Source organism: Pituophis catenifer, unplaced genomic scaffold, assembly GCF_029215685.1.
Source record: "Pituophis catenifer annectens isolate HBS135680 unplaced genomic scaffold, rPitCat1.0.hap2 SCAF_6, whole genome shotgun sequence".
Taxonomy (NCBI): domain Eukaryota; kingdom Metazoa; phylum Chordata; class Lepidosauria; order Squamata; family Colubridae; genus Pituophis; species Pituophis catenifer.
Window position 1 is genome coordinate 28,510,007 of NW_027256886.1, and position 10,252 is coordinate 28,520,258.

Consider the following 10,252-nt stretch of genomic DNA (forward strand, 5'->3'; position numbering starts at 1 on the left):
GGCTGAGTCAACCTTGAGCCGGTGAGAATTGAACTGCTGAACTGCAGCCAGCAGTCAGCAGAAGTAGCTTGCAGTACTGTATTCTAACCACTGCCCCACCATGGCTCAATCCTGTGAGGTAGGCTGAAAGTCATCACATGAGCTGCTGTGGCTGCAGATGAAGTAGAAACTCCATCTCTGGTATCCATCAAATAGATGAGCCATTACACCTTAGTCCTTGCCCATCTTGTTTAACCTTTTAACTGCTTCCTGTTCTGAAACTGAGTGTAGATCAACTTCTCCTTTGGCAACTGGAGATCAGGTAGACCTGCCCTGCCCTAGCCCTCAGGAATTCACTTTTTTTTTTAATTTGATTTATATGCCGCCCTTCTCTGGAGACTCAGGGCGGCTTACAATGCGTTAAGCAATAGCCTTCATACTTTTGTATATTTTTATACAATTTTTATTGCCCCCACAAACTGGGTCCTCATTTAACCTACCTTAGAAAGGATGGAAGGCTGAGTCAACCTTGAGCCTGGTAAGATTCGAACCTGCAGTAATTGCAGGCAGCTGTGTTAATAACAGGGTGCTTTAAACCACTGTACTACCAAGGCTCTACATGACCATATTTTAAAACTGTTTCTGACATCTTGCTACAACTCAGTCGAAGAATTTGCTAACAATATGTTTATGGAAGACATCATTTCTAATAGGCTGCCACTGCTTTCTCTGCCCTCAGTAAGCATCTGATCTGGAAACTCATGCTGTCCTGCTTTTCTGAATTGGGACAAGTAGGATAAAAGGCTCAAAGGTGAGAGTGATTTACAATACTATAATGCAATCTGCAAAGCTTGCTAAGTAATTTCTTAGCATAGACATGTGAAGGGATTTACAATGCAAAGCTTGCTAAGTTGCACACGGTTTGCTTCCTTTGGATAAGTATGTCTTACATGAGCAAAGAAAAAAGTAGTTTACATCACCGTCTCCTTGTCAGTCTTGTACCACACCACTATAAATGGCATCAGGGTGGGAAGTATACAGTATGTAACATTGTGTTAGAGAGCAGCAGGTTAATATGGGCTGAAGTAGTGCTTACCTTTAGCATGCAAAACATTCCAGATTCTGAAAATGGTTTGAGTTACCTTTCCCAAAAATTCTCCAATAGAATGAGGAGAAAAGTGTTGACGGTCAAGTTTGCTATCCAGATTTGATAGGACTGACCCTGATTTCAATCTTTTCTATTTTTGAGAATGACATAAGGCAATGTCATTAAATTTGCTCATTATTATTTTTTCTTCCTCTTCTTTCTTGCAACATATAGGAAGAGCAAAAGTTAACAATAGGTTTTTTTTTGGCTTCAGATGAAGAAAATTTACTGTTAGAATAATTCCTTTTTTTCTGACTGTGTGTTTCTTCAGAATCTTTTAACACATTAATTAACCCTTAATTTTGTTTATTTATTTATTTTTCACATTTCTGAACCACCCATTTCCCTCAAAGAGGCACTCTGGATAATGTGCAATAAATGTCAAAATATTAACATGTTAGAATTAGGATGTTAGAATTAACATTTTTAAAGGAAACAAGAATAGTAAAGCCCTGTTAAAAATTAATTAACAGAAGCAAAGGGAAGGCTTTCTTGGTAACAACAAGCCCCATAGCTCCATGCTCCATGCACATGAGACTGCACAACCATAGTTAAATCCTTTTTGGAAAGCCAGGAGAGTGGGAGCTTGCCTCATTTCTGGTGAAGGGGGAAATATTCCATAAAGCAGGGGCAATGGCAGAGAAGGCTCTCTTCCTAACCCAGTCAGTCAGAATTCACCTGACAGGCTGTGCAACATACCTTCCCTGTCTGACTGGGCGGGATGGGCCTATGCAATAGGATGAACCCAATTCTGTAGATAGCCTGGCCCCATGTCATGTAGGGCTTTATAGGTCACAACCAACACCTTGAATTGGACCCAGAAGCACACTGGTACTCAATGCAGTTCACGGAGCAGTGGTGTTACATGTGCCTTTCTTTGGCCACCCATATAGCTCGTGGTACATTGTGTACCAGCTGAAGCTTCCAGATACTCCACATAGTACATGTTGCAATAGTCCAAACAGGAGATGACAGGGCTTGAGTGACTGGAGAGACTCCCTATCCAGGAAAAGGTTTAACTGGTGCACAACATGCAATTGAGCAAAGGCTCTCCTTGCACAGTTGCCATCTGCTCCTTAAACAGAAGTTATGAATCCAAGAGGACTTCCAGCTTACACAGGATATCTGGTGTAATGCAGATATGTGAATGTAATCCATTCAAAGATGATAAACTCCTAGATACGGAGATCTCACCCACAGCTCCTTATCAGAGTTCAGCTGAAATCTTTTGTTCCCCAGCCAGCCCTCCACAGCCTCCAGGCACCACGAAAGAACCTCCACAGCATCACCCACTTCACAGAGATATATAACTGTGCCTCATCCGCATAACGGTGATAACTCATCCTGTGGTGATCAATGAACTCACCCGGTGGTTTCATGTAGATGTTAAACAGGAGCAGAAAAGCACCGAGCCCTGTGGCACCCTCACAAAGCAGGAACTGTGAGCTGATAAATCATTCCCTAATTTATCAGGTTACCCCAGCCTTCTTCAGTTTGTACTTTCCAGAACCATTAGCCAGAATGGGTGGGGGAATATTTCTGTTGTTTGATTTGTATCCTGCCCTTTCTTTTATGAAAATTCTGAAAGTGATTGTCCCAAAATCTTGAGAGCCTCAGGTTGACTTGAGCAATACATAACATGGACTATAAAGAAAGAAAAATTCCTTGGAACATCCCTGTGTAAATGGTTGGATAAATATATATATATATATATATCCTCTTTTATGCCTGATAGTATGTTGAAAGGAAAAAAGGAGGCAAAATAACAAGTATCTCCTTTTGCCCTTCAATACTACCTTGATGTTAGAAAATAGGGGCATGGGGAAATGTTTGTTTGTGTAAGTATTCTATCCATGGTCCAATGTACGACATAGTTAACTTTCTGAACTACTGGATTCTTGTACATAATTAGCCTCCACTGGTTATCTTGCCAGACATCAAATGAAAGTGAACTGACTTTATATTTAAATGGCATGAGACTGACTTGTATACATTCAGCTATGTGTAGAATGCTTCTTACAACTGGAGATCTTTGGTTGTCTCCTCCTACTTGTTTTAGTTTATTATCTACAATTCTATGGATGCATATAAATAAACAGTATTGATTACTGTTCAGTGCTTAGAAAAGCATTTAATGTTATTTCTTCTCCTAGCTTATATGGGCTTGTAATGCAAGTGTTATTAACTTTTTTATGCAATAAACATTGGGAATTTTTGAGCACACTCACAAAATGGCTGCCAGTTACAAAACATCAATTTTCCAGAAGGTAAACTTATAAAGTTGCAGCCAGTCATCATATTCTAATTTCCAAAGATGAGCCATAGTATGCCTTGCTTACCTTTATCTCTTTTTTCAGTCTAGTGTAAACTCGCAGGATTATTTTTTTTCTGCCATATATATGTATGCATTCGAACTAGACTGTGAGGTTTCTCTGTGTCATATATGTATATGTATGTGGGTATATGCACATAATGGTTATCTTTTGAGAGCTGAATGCAACATTTTAATGTATGCTGATTAGCATATATTTAAAGTGATAAAGTTTGTATTCTCTTCTCTTCTCTTCTCTTCTCTTCTCTTCTCTTCTCTTCTCTTCTCTTCTCTTCTCTTCTCTTCTCTTCTCTTCTCTTCTCTTCTCTTCTCTTCTCTTCTCTTCTCTTCTCTATATTAAAATGAGCCTAGAACTGTGAATAAAAATGAAGATGCTGGTGGAGTCTGACACTGAATTCCAACATTGAAACTATCATTTAACCCCCAAAAGAAGTAGTGTTAATTTTTAAAATGTCAGATCAGAAAGAGAGGCTGAGAGACACCATCTGAGGAATATTTGTGCCCATGGCATTAAATTGGAGTCTCATAATTAATATGATGGTGGTCAGTGGTAGGTTTCACTTACCTTTGCTACTGGTTCGCTTGCACAGAGGGTATTTGATGATGTCCGGGCAGGTGGGCGGAGCCTCCCGCTGCTGCTGCTACCGGTTCGCCCGAATCAGGGCGAACCAGTAGCAACCCACCACTGACGGTGGTGTTTCATAAAAGAAGGCTCCAGGTCAGTGGTGGGTTGCCCCCGGTTCGCACCGGTTCTATAGAACCGGTAGTAAAACCGGCGGGAGGCTCTGCCTACCAACCCCAACATCATCAAAACGCTTCTGCACTTGCGCAGAAGAGCGTGGGCACGTGCAAGCAAAGCGAGAGCGTGCGTGCAGCCCCTCTGCAAACCGGTAGTAAAGGTAAGTAGAACCCACCCCTACTACAGGTGGAATAAAATATGGAACTGGCCATTTTAAATATAATTCCAAGTTAATTATACGTAACAAGAGATGAGGAACTGGGGTTGTAATAACTTGTGAAGGACTACAACTGATACATTTTGACTTCCTTCACTCATTCTTTCTATTCCCCAATGGTGATGAATTTCCCCTTCCTCTAAACATAGAGCAAAGCTTCATACTAGAAGTATGCTTGGCTGGCAGTAAAATGTCAGGCATGGAAAAGTTTGGAAGTAGGAGGTAGAAGCAGTTTTTTAGAATTCTTCCTTACACTTACCAGATCCCATCAAACAAATTTTAGAGACCTATATCTACTTGGAAGATTTTAAGTTTGTTTTTCTTTGCCAGTAGGGTGGCATTCTTTTCTATTCTGCCAGTCTTTTTACTAGATTTCTTTATTTTGACTTTTCATTACTTCATGTTTTCAGCACTTCGTGTTTTCAGATTCTCATAATTTGCTCTGCCATTTTCCCCACCAGTTACAGCAGGCCAGTATTCTAATCATGCAAGAAATCCCCACAGTTAAAAGAACATTCTGTGAAACACATCTATTGCTCATTAGCTGAACACCTACCTCTATAAATAAAACTAATGTTTTAAAAAAGCAGAATTAAGAGCCCAGTGCTGTTTGAGAGAAAATCCAAGATTGCTTAATGCTATTGCTTAAGCTGGTTTTGCTAGACCTCACCCATACATAGTGTGTGTCAGTACAAGAACTGGCAAGCAAAAATGCAGTCAATGCAGTAGATTTCTCTATTTGTATGGAATAAAAGTTAGATGATATATCTAGCACATCTTTCTAGCATGTTTTTACAAAACTCCACTGAGAAAATATAATTCAATCATCCATTTCAATCACTGCTGTTTTTAAACATTTAGCCTACAATTGTTAACTGGCTTAACAAGTTATAACAAAGGACCAGAGTCATCACAGGAGTATTACAAAAGCATTACTTTGATCAGAAATGTTAATCCAACCCAGAGGGCAGGAAAAATGTGCCTTCTGTGTATCCTAATCATCTTCTGAAACTGATTTAAAATGAATGTGTCAATTTTAATTTTTAATTTGATAAATATTGATAAATGTAACCCATAAAACAAAGTTCTTTTGGGGTCTTTGAAAATTATTAAAAGAGGGAATGGGTCCTAACTCCTGAGAGAGAAAAAGGTTTAAGAAGCACTGCTTTAAGGTATTGCTTTCATTGTAAGATTTTTATTGCAGTGCTTGGGTAATCAGAATCAGTAAACATCCTGTACAGCTTACTGAGCAGACACAGAAAATCAATTCCCTAATTACAGTGTTTTTTACACTGAGCAATCCTTCCTGTTCTCTAAACAAGAAAGGAAAGAAGAAAAAAAAAACCAAAACTCTAGCCCTTATAATTTTTATGTCCTATTGGCCATAGCAGAGGTGGGTTTCAGCAGGTTCTGACCAGTTCTGGAGAACTGGTAGCGGAAATTTTGAGTACTTCGGAGAACCGATAGTAACAATTCTGACTGGCCCCGCTCCCATTTATTCTCTGCTCCTAAGTCCCAGCTGATCGGGAGGAAATGGGGATTTTGCAGTAACATTCCCTTGGAGTGGGATGGGAATGGAGATTTTACAGTATCTTTCCCCTGCCACACCCACCAAGCCAGGCCAATCAAGCCAGGCCACGCCGACCAAGCCATGCCCACAGAACTGGTAATAAAAATGTTTGAAACCCACCACTAGGCCATAGGATACCAAATTGAAAACAGAACTATATACATCAAGTCACAATATCCTGCTGGGACTTCTGAAAAAAAAAAAGAATGGAATTGCAAATCTACATCTACTGTAATTTTGAAGCAGGAAAGAGTTCTACCTTAATTCATTACGGTAAAACTTTAAGATGTATGGACTTTAACCCAGCATGGCTAGATGGGGAATTCAGGAAATTGAAATCTATATGTGTTAAAGTTGCCAAGGCTAAAAAACACTGTCTTAATCCCTGAATTGCCTAAAGGGATTTTGACAATCCGTTCTTACTTTTGGCATTGATTTCACAAATATAAGGTATGTTTGTTTTTTTAAAAAAATATCCAACTCTCTGTAATAAAATGTTATTTGTCACAGAACCTGCATTCAGAACCAGTTCAAGTAGCAAAATATTGGATGTGTGAGCTTGTTTTTTTCAAGATACAGCAACATAAAAGCATGTTCAGCTGGGATTTCATCATCTCAGATAGTCCCAGCAAGGAACTATTTCATGTGTTCATTAAATTTGATGCAACAAGGAAATAAGGCTTTCAGCCTTGCCCTCTTCTATGCAAATTGCCTAATAATTTTACTTCTCCCAAATGAGGTTGCAACGTCATCTAATTACAGATTTCTTGTAGCAACAATTAAAATGTGGTGTGTACTGCCAGCTTTCCTAGCACAATGAAACACATGTTGTTTTCATGGTGATAGTGCAGGGTCAAAAATATGCTGAGAAAAAAAACATCCAGTCTTGATCCCAAAGCAGAGGTCAGCAGAATAATATCTGCCAACTCTTCTATTAATATATTTTAAGAAGAGTTCTAGCATTATTTCTTGATCATATACTAGACCTGTAAGAGATTGAGGAAAATGGAAAATCTACCATATTTACTTTTGTTTTTTATCCAAGAGGCTGAAACATACACCTTATTCAGTGGTGAGATTCAAGTAATTTAACAACTGGTTCTCTGCCCTAATGATTTCTTCCAAAAACCAGTTTGCCAAACTGCTCAGAAAGTTAACAACCGGTTCTCCCGAAGTGGTGCGAACTGGCTGAATCCCACCATTAACCTTATTACATAACACAAATGCATTATACAATATGATAGACATACTATGTTCAAGGCACATCACTGAAATGAATCAGGAAGAGCTAACCTGAGGTCTAGTAGCACTTTGAGAAAGACAAGAGTTGAGTGTCCTATACACCTTTAATTTAATCAAAAGTTAGATGTGTGAGGAATGCTCTCCCATTTCTACTTCTGAAGTAAAAATCATGAACTATTCTGTTTAGATGTTGGAACGGAGATGTCACTTGGGTTTTTGGCCAATCCTAACTGTCTTGAGCCAACCCTAAAATTATCCTGTAGGAAAAGCAGATGATGACAATGATAATGACTAAATACAGCTCAGTGATAAGCCAACTGTTCTGCATTTTGAATGTTCCAGTATAATAATCTTCAGTTAAAAGAATTATAGGACATAATAAGAAATCTAGAAAACTTAATAGCTGAGGAAATCAGGTCATTTAGATTGTCATTGATTAATATAAATGCTAAAGAATGCTCAGTAGATGAATAAAATGCTGCCTGCCATTATTTTGTTCTGATGTAGTCAGACCAGACTAGGAAAGAGGCAATTGCATGCAAGAAGTTCAGAGTTAGAGCACCAAATATTCAGTTAATATTAGAGGCATCATGTAGCTTTGGTTGACCCAATGATTTTTTAGAACTACTAAAAATGTAATGGGACAATGTTTATTTAGATCCTCTTTGAATCCTACGTCCCATAACATACATTTTAAAAATGAGTAGCAGCCATGTAGAGTTTTAATTAAGTCAAGTATTTAATATACATACTTTAGTCATTTTTTACTTATTCAAAACATAATCTTTTAGGAAAAGCAGTGATGTAAGGCATTCAGAGCTCATGATAATTTCCTTCTAATTCCTCCTTCCTCTCCCCTGCCTCTTTGTTGTACTTTCCTGAACTACACCAGTGGATTTATCTTTTTATCCGAACACCCTATTCTTTAACTAATTGCACTATAAGACTTTGTTAGATACTGTAGTGTCCTTGGTGCTGTCTGAGTTTTGTCATTTTCTTACAGACATTTTATTACCAAACTAGGTAATATCACCAGTTCAATTCTAGTACTATACATGGTTGATGGTTAAGTGAGCTGATGATGGGAGAGTGGCTCAAATTCAAAAAGAAAAGATAATAATATATATTTCCTGAACAATCCAATTCTTGTCAAAAATATTCTGACTTGAATGTGTGTGGGCACAATAGGAAAAAAGAGAAAAGGACAGAGATTTTAGATATTTTTACTGTGGGTTATTTGTATAGTGTTTTAACATATCAGTATATCAAAAATTAGATTGACCTGAGTCACTGATTGCTGTATTTGGGTCTCACGCTGTAACCTCCCTGGTGTTTTAGATTCCCTCCCAGCCTTTAGGTCGCCATTTAGGAATTATGATGGCATTATTTGCCCTGTTAAGTAAAAAAAAAAAAAAAAAAAAAAAAAAAAAACTACTTTTGCTTTTGCCTGAAGAAGGTCATTATGAAAGATGGAAGACAAGAAATAGTAAAACTAACCAGAGATTGAAGATGTTGGAGCCACGTGTTAAAAATGTTGTGTAGCTTATGCAGAAGTCATGTATATTTATGCAAATTAATGTGTATCTTTTGGAACTTGAGATGTAGCCATAATGCATTCTTAACTGAAAAATTAACTAAATTCAGCCACATAAATTAATTGACGAACACAATATTATAAACTGGAATAAGTATATATTTTACTTAATTGTTGTATTGAATCAGAAATATTTCAGTAAGTTTGTGTTGCCAAAACAGAGTGGCAAAATGCATGTAAATAAGTTTGGAGACAAGTTGGAAAGTACTCTGAAACGTCACCATGGATATATTTTATTGTTTCATATTCATGAGAGTTATAGCTCTGCAGATTCTCCAGCCATCAATTCCCCCAAGATATTTAACTGTTTTCATTTATTTTTATTTTTTTGCAGACAGGCCCTATTTTTTTAAAAAAACTAAGAGATTGGGGAGGGTGAATTGAGCGAACTTTTCCTTGTATAAATAATTTCCAGTGCAAACATGGAAATTGACTCTCAGGCAAGCTATTTGTGTAAGTGATAGCTTACACTCAATGAAGAATTCCAACATTTTTAGTGCACATTCTTTGGACTGAACAAGCTAGTTTCACAATGTCAAAAGTGGATTTTGGATATGAGACATTCACAAAGCATTCTATAAGAACCAGATGATTATATTTATGCTATACAAATATAACTATTATTTTGCAAAGTTTTAATGCACTTGTAAACATTGTTAACAAATTGAATTAAATTCACTGCTCACTGAATAAACATTTCTATTCCATTTGTATTTGTCTACTTAAACATCAGTTACAAACTGGTGCGGTCAATTTGTTTAATTTAAACTATGGTTTTCATCAATGTGAAAAGGTCCTATCAAGAAATCTGATAGGAAACTGAAATCAGTATTTAAAAATATCCTTGATAAATTAATGCTTAATCTACAATGCAGATAAACTAGTTCTTCCAGATGAGAATTTTATTGTATAATTGCCATCTTATTCACAACATTATATATGAGATCCAGATATTTTCCTCTTTTATTTGTAAACTTCCCACTTTTCTCCACCAGTTCTAATGTTTATTTTCACCTGAAGGAAAAGAAATTGAAGAATTGCATGCTTCTTTTGTAAATAGTTCTGTGTTAAATAAGTGTTCTGAGTTCTCTACATCACTGAAATCAATTTGAATTTTATTCTTTTTTGTAAGAATAGGGTCCATTTTGTAAAGAAGGTAGGTGTGTTACTATGGAATTATAATAAAAGAGTGGCAGTCCCAAATGGAGTGCTCTGTCCTAATAGCTATGAATGTTTGTCCAGAAACCATCACAAGTTCTTAAATTATTTCACTATTATAAAAGAATCTTGAAGTTTTGTCATAAAATTTCCAGCACGGAAAAGGACAGATTAATCAGCTTGCCTTTATGATGTCAGTGACAGCTCGTTAAACTTCTCTGAGCCTTTGAAATCTTGGAAGATTCAATTATGCATTCCCACCTTTTATGTTATT